Consider the following 11114-nt stretch of genomic DNA (forward strand, 5'->3'; position numbering starts at 1 on the left):
GACCGTCAATAAATTACTATTGTCTTCGAAGATGTATATCTGCTACATCAAAACACTGATTCATCTAAAAGGAGGTCAAATAAATAGTCCGACATTTTTAATATCGTTCCTGATTTTATAATTTAAATAATTTTTTAATGTAAACAATAATTATTTGTTTTAAAAGTCTCCATGTCATCATGCAACTTAGTAACCAAATTCCACTTTTTTAGTCATACTAACATTTTATTTTAAAATAGGATCAAAAACATTTTGATATTAAAAATAAATGTTTATTTTCAATAGATTCCTGGTCATATGACCTAAAATCCCAAATTAACTTGATATTTGAAGTGTTTTCTTTAATGTGTTTCACACCTTTTTGTTTTAAAATGTAAGTTTAATTGGATTTTATATAAATTTGTAATATTGAAAACCATGGTTTCATTTTTAGCTCCCGCAACAACTACGACTATCCAACATAAAACCAACTTAACTCTCATTTGGAGCTAATAAAAATGCTGCTAATTATCTGTATAAGATATATCATCATGATCTTTATTAAAAAACTTTTTTTTTTATAAAACCCTATTTTAAAATAAAAGTGTGTGCTTTACACTGGGGCGGCATGGCGTAGTGGGTAGAGCAACCGTACCAGAAACCTGAGGGTTGCAGGTTCGCTCCCCGCCTCTTACCATCCAAAAATCGATGCCGTTGTGTCCTTGGGCGGGACCCTTTGCCCCCGGTGCCACTCACACCGGTGAACTGAATGATGAATGATAGGTGGTGGTCGGAGGGGCCGTTGGCGCAAATTGCAGCCACGCTTCTGTCAGTCTACCCCAGGGCAGCTGTGGCTATGAAAGTAGCTTACCACCACCAGGTGTGAATGAATGATGGGTTCCACATGTAAAGCGACTTTGGGTACTTAGAAAAGCGCTATATAAATCCCAGTTATTATTATTATTATTACACTAAAAGGTTAGCACGACTAATAAGTGGAATTAGGTTACTAAATTGCATGACATTGAGACTATTGGGAAAATAACCTTATTTTTTTTATATTAAACATGGATATATATGTTAAAATTATGAAATAATGGGCATGCACAATAAGGAGGTATGACTAATTATTTACCTTCTTTTAGATGAATCAGTGTTTTGATGTAGCAGATATACATTTTTCAAGGCAATGTTGATTTATTGACGGTCCCTACGCATAAAGCAGTGTTGAGAGCTGTGATGAGGTGGCATCTGAATGCAGCTGGGATAGGCTCCAGCACCCCCCGCCACCCCAAAAGAGACAAGCGGTAGACAATGGATGGAGAGCTGCACCTCACACAGCCACAAAAAGCACATTAGTGTACGCATGCGCGCCAGGCTCTAAGATAAATAATAATTGTCTTTCACCCCCTGTGATGAGGTGGCGACTTGTCCAGGGTGTACTCCGCCTTCTGCCCGAATGCAGCTGAGATAGGCTCCAGCACCCCCCGCGACCCCAAAAAGGACAAGCGGTAGAAAATGGATGGATGGATGTCTTCCATCCCGTCTGTAAGAGTTCCATTTAAAAAGGTTGGTTTTACCTCGTCTTTCGGCTTACGGCCATACTACCCTGAACACGCCCGATCTCGTCCGATCTCGGAAGCTAAGCAGGGTCGGGCCTGGTTAGTACTTGGATGGGAGACCGCCTGGGAATACCAGGTGCTGTAAGCTTTTACACTCACGCCAGACGGCGCTGTTTCTCACGTCTTGCAAAAAAGAAATGTTTTTTTATTTCACTTTCAGTTCAATTTACCCTAACATGTCTAATATTTATCCATCTTTGGGCTGTTTTTGCCATCTTACCCGGCTACAAAAACACATGTCATATTATAAATTGACCAGTCACGGACTTTTGAGCGCTGATAGTCCGTCAATATGTTCAACACCGGGGTGATATGAACCAATCAGCGTGCCTTATTCCAACATCTCCAACTTTCTAAGCCAATCAGATCCGCCTCTGTCCAACTTTCTTCAACACATTTAATATTTGGCCAATGACAGAACGGCTGCTTTACTTCCGGCCTCATTAGCATATTTCAACATTTAACCAATCACGGATGATGATGACATTCCGCTACCTCCCAAGAAAGGAACTTCTTTTCAAAACAACATTTTATACTTTTTTAACACTTGAACGTAAAAACAATATTTAATTTTCTGCAGCTGATAAGAAGAGGGGAGAGTATTATTCACCTGTTCACGTTTAGTAAGGTGAAGATACACAACTACAAGAAGTGAATGCAGTAACAGTTTGGCCCTACAGACGTTCTAGCAATATAACAATATAACAATGTATCATAATTAATACACAATATGAGAATGTGTGCTGTATAAATGAATGAATTAATTACTTAATTTAATTATAACACAACACGAGCAAAATAATGACAGTAATATGCAGGGATTACTTAAACTGATGTGTTGTGTTAATTTAGTAATATGAAAGTGTTGTTGTTTTATTTCATTTATAATTAATTGAACACAACATTAAACCGAGTACAAGACCAAATGTGCCAGATTTTGCTAATGTATTGTGTTGATTAACAATAGGAAATATATGACAATGATTTACTCGTCAATTACTTTATTTTATTTATAAAAGTTAAGACCCAAAATTAAAAGGCATACAAGAGCCCATGTATTTAAAAAGTATTAGTTTGCATTTCTCTTGAAGGACTTGGATGAATAAAGGCAGACACGTCTTCAAATCATGTCAGACTCGAGGTGGACTGTTGGCCTGAAACAGTTTGTCAGCACTGGGACCTGAAAAATACTCCTGACTTAAAATACTCATACATAAAAACAAAACAAAAAAGAGCAAACAGGTGAAAGTAACGAGAAAAAGTTGCAATGAATTGACTCTTATAATACAAGGTGTTTTTTTTCCTTTAAAGCTGTCATTGCTCAAAAAATAATAATGAATCAAAATAATGTTGTAATGAATTATTGACCTATTGAAGGCTCCAATTACTGCACATTAAAAATTCTACTTTGAAATATTTGTTGGGGGAAATATTACATGTTTTGTGTGTTTGCATATAAAAGGCAACATTTTCTTTGACAAAAATAGCATAAAATATAAAATATATTAACGTAAAATTGACGGATATATCTGAAGTTGATATCGAAGTTTATTGGTTTAAAGTTAAAAAAATAAAAATAGCGTATGATGTTGTGGGAGAACACCTTGCAGCCCTAACTCGGGGCGGGGCGGGGTTTGGTGGCTGCATTCGGGCGGAAGGCGGGGTACACCCTGGACAAGTCGCCATCTCTTCACAGGGCCAACACAGATAGACAACATCCACACTTATATTCACACAGAAGGGCAGGGGTCTCAAACACGCGGCCCGCGGGGCAATTGCGACCTGCGCGACGTATTTTGCAGCCCGCACCTTAATATGAAAATGTATTGTTAGTACGGCCCGCGAGTTTTATATGAATGGCGCTTGACAGCGTCATGCTTGTAAACCCTCCTGATTTTTCCGGGAGACTCCCGAATTTCAGTGCCCCTACCGGAAATCTCCAGGGGCAACCATTCTCCCGAATTTCTGCCGTTTTTCACCCAGACAACAATATTAAGGGTGTGCCGTGACGGCACTGCCTTTAGCGTCTTCTACAGCCTGTACAAACAGCGTGCCAGCCCAGTCACATGTTGTATTTGGCTTCTGTAGACACACGTAAGTGACTACAAGACATGCTTGATCAATAGCCATACAGGTCACACTGAGGGTGGCCGTATGAACAAATTTAACACTGTTACAAATATGCGCCACACTGTGAACCCACACCAAACAAGAATGACAAACACATTTCGGGAGAACATCCGCACCGTAACACAACATAAACACAACAGAACAAATACCCAGAATCCCATGCAGCCCAAACTCTTCCGGGCTACAATATACACGCCCGCTACCACCTAACTCCGCCCCACCCCGAGTTAGGGCTGCAAGGTGTTCTCCCAAACATTATACGCTATTTTTATTTTTTTAACTTTAAACCTAAAAACTTTGATATGAACTTGAGATCAATCCGTCAATTTTACGTTAATATATTTGATATTTAATGCTATTTTTGTCAAAGAAAATGTTGCCTTTTATATGCAAACACACAAAATATGTAATATTTCCCCCAACAAATATTTAAAAGTGGGATTTTTAATGTGCAGTAATTGGAGCCTTCAATAGGTCAATAATTCATTACAACATTATTTTGATTCATTATTATTTTTTGAGCAATGACAGCTTTAAAGGAAAAAAACACCTTGTGTTATAAGAGTCAACATTGCAACTTTTTCTCGTTACTTTCACCTGTTTGCTCTTTTTTGTTGTTTTTATGTATGAGTATTTTTAGGTCAGGAGTATTTTTCAGGTCCCAGTGCTGACAAACTGTTTCATGCCAACAGTCCACCTCGAGTCTGACATGATTTGAAGACGTTGTGTCGGCCTTTATTCATCCAAGTCCTTCAAGAGAAATGCAAACTAATACTTTTTAAATACATGGGCTCTTGTATGCCTTTTAATTTTGGGTCTAAACTTTTATAAATAAAATAAAGTAATTGACGAGTAAATCATTGTCATATATTTCCTATTGTTAATCAACACAATACATTAGCAAAATCTGGCACATTTGGTCTTGTACTCGGTTTAATGTTGTGTTTAATTAATTATAAATGAAATAAAACAATCAACAACAACTACACTTTAATATTACTAAATTAACACAACACATCAGTTTAGGTAATCCTAATCTTGTGTGATGACTATATTATGATGATAGTATATATCTGTATCATGAATCAATTTAAGTGGACCGCGACTTAAACAAGTTGAAAAACTTATTGGGGTGTTACCATTTAGTGGTCAATTGTACAGAATATGTACTGTACTGTGCAATCTACTAGTAAAAGTTTCAATCAATCAATCAATCAATCAATCAATCCCTGCATATTTACTGTCATGATGTTGCTCGTGTTGTGTTCTAATTAAATTAAGTAATTCATTCATTCATTTATACAGCAAACATTCTCATATTGTGTATTAATTATGATACATTGTTATATTGTTATATTGCGAGAACGTCTGTTGGGCCAAACTGTTACTGCATTCACTTCTTGTAGTTGTGTATCTTCACCTTACTAAACGTGAACAGGTGAATAATACTCTCCCCTCTTCTTATCAGCTGCAGAAAATTAAATATTGTTTGTACGTTCTAGTGTTAAAAAAGTATAAATTGTTTTGAAAAGAAGTTCCTTTCTTGTGAGGTAGCGGAATGTCATCATCATCCGTGATTGGTTACATGTTGAAATATGCTAATGAAGCCGGAAGTAAACCAGCCGTTCTGTCATTGGCCAAATATTAAATGTGTTGAAGAAAGTTGGACAGAGGCGGATCTGATTGGCTTAGAAAGTTGGAGATGTTGGAATAAGGCACGCTGATTGGTTCATATCACCCCGGTGTTGAACATATTGACGGACTATCAGCGCTCAAAAGTCCGTGACTGGTCAATTTATAATATGACATGTGTTTTTGTAGCCGGGTAAGATGGCAAAAACAGCCCAAAGATGGATAAATATTAGACAGGTTAGGGTAAATTGAACTGAAAGTGAAATAAAAACCATTGTTTTCTTTTGCAAGAAGTAGAAACAGCGCCCTCTGGCGTGAGTGTAAAAGCTTACAGCACCTGGTATTCCCAGGCGGTCTCCCATCCAAGTACTAACCAGGCCCGACCCTGCTTAGCTTCCGAGATCGGGCGTGTTCAGGGTAGTATGGCTGTAAGCCGAGAGACGAGGTAAAAACAACCTTTTTAAATGGAACTCTTACAGACGGGCTGAGAGACATCCATCCATCCATTGTCTATCGCTTGTCCCTTTTGGAGTCGCGGGGAGTGCTGGGGCCTATCTCAGCTGCATTCGGGCGGAAGGCGGGGTACACCCTGGACAAGTCGCCACCTCATCACAGGGGGTGAGAGACAATTATTATTTATCTTAGAGCCTGTCGCGCATGCATACACTAATGTGCTTTTTGTGGCTGTGTGAGGTGCAGCTCTCCATCCATTTTCTACCGCTTGTCTCTTTTGGGGTGGCGGGGGGTGCTGAATCACAGCTCTCAACACTGCTTTATGCGTAGGGACCGTCAATAAATCACCATTGCCTTGAAAAATGTATATCTGCTACATCAAAACACTGATTCATCTAAAAGAAAGTAAATAATTAGTCATACCTCCTTATTGTGCATACCCATTATTTCATCATTTTAACATATATCCATGTTTGATATAAAAAAATAAGGGTATTTTCCCAATAGTCTCAATGTCATACAACTTGGTAACCTAATTCCACTAAATAGTCATGCTAACCTTTTAGTGTAACGCACACCCTTTTATTTTAAAATAGGGTTTTTACTAAAAAAAAGTTTTTAAATAAAAATCATGTGCGTGATGATATATCTTATACAGATAATTATCAACATTTTTATTAGCTTCAAATGAGAGTAAAGTTGGTTTTATGTTGGATAGTCGTAGTTGTTGCGGGAGCTAAAAATGAAACCATGGTTTTCAATATTACAAATTTATATAAAATCCAATTAAACTTACATTTTAAAACAAAAAGGTGTGAAACACATTAGAGAAAACACTTCAAATATCAAGTGAATTTGGGATTTTAGGTCATATGACCAGGAATCTATTGAAAAGAAACATTTATTTTTAATATCAAAATGTTTTAGACCCTATTTTAAAATAAAAGGTTAGCACGACTAATATAAAGTGGAATTTGGTTACTAAGTTGCATGATGACATGGAGACGTTTAAAACAAATAATTATTGTTTATATTAAAAAAATATTTAAATTATAAAATCAGGAACGATATTAAAAATGTAGGACTATTTATTTGACCTCCTTTTAGATGAATCAGTGTTTTGATGTAGCAGATATACATCTTCGAAGACAATAGTAATTTATTGACGGTCCCTAAGCATAAAGTAGTGTTGAGAGCGGCACCTCTCCTGCAATCTCCCCGCAGCATGAGAGAGCAGTGTGGGCACAGTGAGGGGGAGCTTCCGCTGGAGCTCCGGAGGCAAATATCCACCCTGAAAGCAACTTGACCGCCGTAGCAAAGGAAGACAATCACACAGCCAGAAACAGCACATTAGTGTACGCATGCGCGCCAGGCTCTAAGATAAATAACAATTGTCTCCCATCCCGTCTGTAAAAGTTTCATTTAAAAAGGTTGGTTTTACCTCGTCTTTCGGCTTACGGCCATACTACCCTGAACACGCCCGATCTCGTCCGATCTCGGAAGCTAAGCAGGGTCGGGCCTGGTTAGTACTTGGATGGGAGACCGCCTGGGAATACCAGGTGCTGTAAGCTTTTACACTCACGCCAGAGGGCGCTACAAAGTGCTGAGACTACAGCTGTTTTGATTCATGTATTGCTTTAATTGCAACTATTCCAAAATGAGGGAATATATTCGGTTATTATAATACAATTCCACTTAATATTTACAACTACAGTTGAAGGTACAAACCTTTACAACAGGATTTAAAACACAAATACCAACTAGAGCAATATTTAGATTGATTTAAAAATAATGGTGTGGTCTTTTGCAGTCAGTCAACCTCGCCCACGCCTCCTACCACTCCGTCCTGCATGAAGCTGAGGAGCCACGACTCGTCTCGCTCTGATCAGGCAACTTATGATTTAAAGGGGTCATATAAGCTACTGTTTATTTACCAAAATAAGTTGTATGTCTTTGTTTTGAAAATGTAAAAGTTTATTTTTATTTTCAGAATGTTGAAATAGTTGTACTGGGGGTGGAGGGGAAAGAGCTGGTTACTTGTTTCTCTCGCGAGATCTGGAAAAGAGCTGGTTTGTACTTGTTTCTCTCGCGAGATCAGGAAAAGAGCTGGTTAATCGTTTCTCTCGCGAGACCTGGAAAAGAGCTGTCTTGAACTTGTTTCTCTCGCGACATCTGGAAAAGCGCTGGTTAATTGTTTCTCTCGCGAGATCTGACAAGACTGCGCTGTTATGTTATTGTTTTAAATAACACATCGTTGGATGACTTGCAGAACTGTCTTTTAATCACGATCACATATTACAAACGCTACTTCAACACTCGTGCGTACAAGGTGTGTACCTCTCTCAAGAGTCCTACCTGACACATCCTATATATTGGTTCCTAGTCATTTGTAGACTTACTACCACCATGTGGTCAAACACTATCATTACATCCCCCTTTCTAAACTAAGCACCCATTGCTAATACAATGTTTGTATTAAACAAATTACTTGTTTTTCTATCTTGACCACATGAATATGCAATCTTTTCAAAAACTATCCACGCACCACAGTATTAGAAAACATTTAAAGTATTTTAAAAAACATTAACTCTTTAGCTAGTCAATCAGTTTGATATTATACGAGTTCAATAATACACGTAGTCATCATTCACAGGTTTCTTGATCTGCCTTGTGGATCTTCTCAACACAGGTTCAGGATCGTCAGTCACATCTTCATTCATGTGCTGCATTGGCATTGTTTCACAGTCAGTAAGTGTAGATGAAACCTCGGACTCAGCTGTTGCTTGGTTTGAAACAGTCGGTGTAGATGAAACCTCGGACTCGGCTGTTTCTTGGTTTGGAACAGTCTCTGGAACCCTCAGCAAACTGCGACGATTGCGACGTAGTATCTGTCCTTCTTCACTCCTCACAGTATATGATCGTGGTGATGTTTCTTGAAGAACAGTAGCTTTGGTTTTCCAACCATCAGGACCTTCAATTCTCACTGTGTCACTTGGTGATAGTAGTGGGAGCGATTTGGCTGCTTTGTCATAAAACGACTTCTGCTTTAGCTTTTGTTGCTTTAGCTTCAGCTGTACTTTTTGACTCTGCGTTGGTGTAGACATACTTGGTAGTGTAGTACGAAGCTTTCTGTTCATCAGTAGTTCAGAGGGTGACAAGCCACACTCAAGAGGTGTCGCTCTGTAGCTAAGTAGTGCTAGGTATGGATCAGAGTTACTATCCACTGCTTTTTTCAAAAGTTGTTTGAGAATATGTACTCCTTTCTCAGCCTTTCCATTTGACTGTGCGTACAGAGGGCTTGACGTCACGTGTCTGAAATCATAGTGTTTTGCAAATTGCTGCCACTCTTTACTGTTGAAACATGGTCCATTGTCACTCACCACAGTATGCGGTATACCATGTCTAGCAAATATAGATTTGACATGCGTGATCACACAGTTTGATGATGTGCTTGATAGCAAAGCCATTTCAGGGAAATTAGAATAGTAGTCAATTACAACAACATACTCTTTGCCCTTCAAATAAAACAAGTCCATTCCCACTTTCTGCCATGGTGCAGTAAGAACTTCAGGCAATATCATGGGTTCTTTGGTTTGTTTGTTTCTGTATTTTTGACATGTTGCACATCTGCCAATCATGTTGTCAATGTCTTTGTTGATTCCAGGCCAGTATACAGTGTCGCGTGCTCGTCTCTTGCACTTTTCAATCCCTAGATGACCTTCATGGATTCTTTGTAGTATATCCTGCCTCAATGTTTGTGGAATGACTATTCGGTTTCGCTTCAGTAAAAGTCCATCCACAACACTTAGTTCACCTCTAACATGGAAGAACCGTGGGCTGGAACGTGGAGGCCATCCATTCTGCATGTTGGTAATAACACGCTGCAACTCTTCATCTTTTGCCGTTTCCTCAGCAATTTGTTGTGATTTTATGTCTGACACTGGAAGTGTAGCTGACACCATATTCACATGGTTTTGTACATCCTCTTCAGTAGCACTGACGCTGTTTTTCATGGATGCTCTTGAGAGTGCATCAGCCAGTATCAAGTGCTTTCCAGGTGTGTAGATGAGCTGAAAATCATATGGCTGCATCTTCATCATGAAACGTTGTATTCGTGGTGTCATGTCATTCAAGTTTTTCTTGATGATGGAAACTAGTGGGCGATGGTCTGTTTCTACAGTGAAGGTAGGGAGACCATAAACATAGTTGTGGAAGCTCTGCAGGCCATATGCTAACCCTAGACATTCCTTTTCTATTTGAGCATACCTACATTCAGCCTGTGTCATGGATCGTGATGCATAGGCTACTGGTTTCCAGTGTTCATCATCAGCCTGTAGTAAAACTCCACCCAGTCCATCTTTTGAAGCATCTGTTGACACCTTTGTTTTCTTTGTAGGGTCGAAGAACGTCAGCACAGGTGCAGTAGTGAGTGTTTCCTTCAGTCTCTGCCACTCATTCTCGTGCCTGGACGTCCACTTGAACTCTGTGTCATTGTGAAGGAGTTCACGAATGCAGGATGTTTTCACAGCAAGGTTTGGGATGAACTTGCCAATATAGTTGACCACGCCCAATATACGCTGTACACCTGTCTTGTCTGTGGGACTCGGCATTCTTTGTATGGCGTGTATTTTTTCATCATCAGGTTGAACGCCATGTGCACTGAGCTTGTCTCCCAGAAAAATTATCTCTGACACTCCAAACTGACACTTCTTTTTGTTTAATTTGAGTCCATATTGTTGTACTCTTTCCAACACTTTGGTCAGCCTTTCGTTGTGTTCTTTTGCTGTTCTTCCCCACACAGCAATGTCGTCGATGTACGCTCGCACGCCTTCCAAGCCTTCAATGATATGTTCCATTGCTCTATGGAATATTTCTGATGCAGATTTGATCCCAAATGGTAGGCGTTGGAAGCAGTAGCGACCAAAAGGCGTGTTGAAAGTGCAGTATTTGCTACTGTTTTCGTCTAGTTTGATTTGCCAAAAGCCATTTGACGCATCCAATTTTGAGAAATATTTTGCGCCAGCCATCTCACTGGCTATTTCTTCACGTTTTGGTATTTGGTAGTGCTCACGTTTTATGTTTTCATTCAAGTCTTTTGGATCCATGCATATTCTTAGATCGCCATTTTTCTTTTTCACACAGACCATGGAGTTTACCCAATCTGTTGGTTCCTCAATTTTCTTTATTACACCCAGTGTTGTCATCCGGTCCAGTTCCTTTTTGAGATGCTCTTTAAGTGCTGCTGGAACTCTTCGCGCTGCATGGACAACTGGACGTGCCTGCTCTTTAAGCTGTATT

The 11114-nt window shown here is 39.2% G+C and overlaps 1 protein-coding gene, 2 non-coding genes and 1 pseudogene across 3 annotated transcripts in view; 3 read left to right on the top strand and 1 right to left on the bottom strand.

The window, feature by feature from the left end:
• The window catches only part of LOC133570632 (uncharacterized), a 296050-nt gene that overhangs the window by 251154 nt on the left and 33782 nt on the right, over window positions 1-11114 (top strand). The gene's annotated exons all lie outside the window — the stretch shown is intronic.
• Window positions 1571-1689, top strand: LOC133571238 (5S ribosomal RNA). The gene has a single exon (XR_009810356.1). It is a non-coding gene; the product is annotated as a 5S ribosomal RNA (ribosomal RNA).
• LOC133571218 (5S ribosomal RNA) lies at window positions 5689-5797 on the bottom strand (annotated as a pseudogene).
• On the top strand, window positions 7269-7387 carry LOC133571227 (5S ribosomal RNA). The gene has a single exon (XR_009810355.1). It is a non-coding gene; the product is annotated as a 5S ribosomal RNA (ribosomal RNA).

The sequence above is a fragment of the Nerophis lumbriciformis genome, linkage group LG28 (assembly GCF_033978685.3).
Source record: "Nerophis lumbriciformis linkage group LG28, RoL_Nlum_v2.1, whole genome shotgun sequence".
In the NCBI taxonomy this organism is placed as follows: Eukaryota; Metazoa; Chordata; class Actinopteri; order Syngnathiformes; family Syngnathidae; genus Nerophis; species Nerophis lumbriciformis.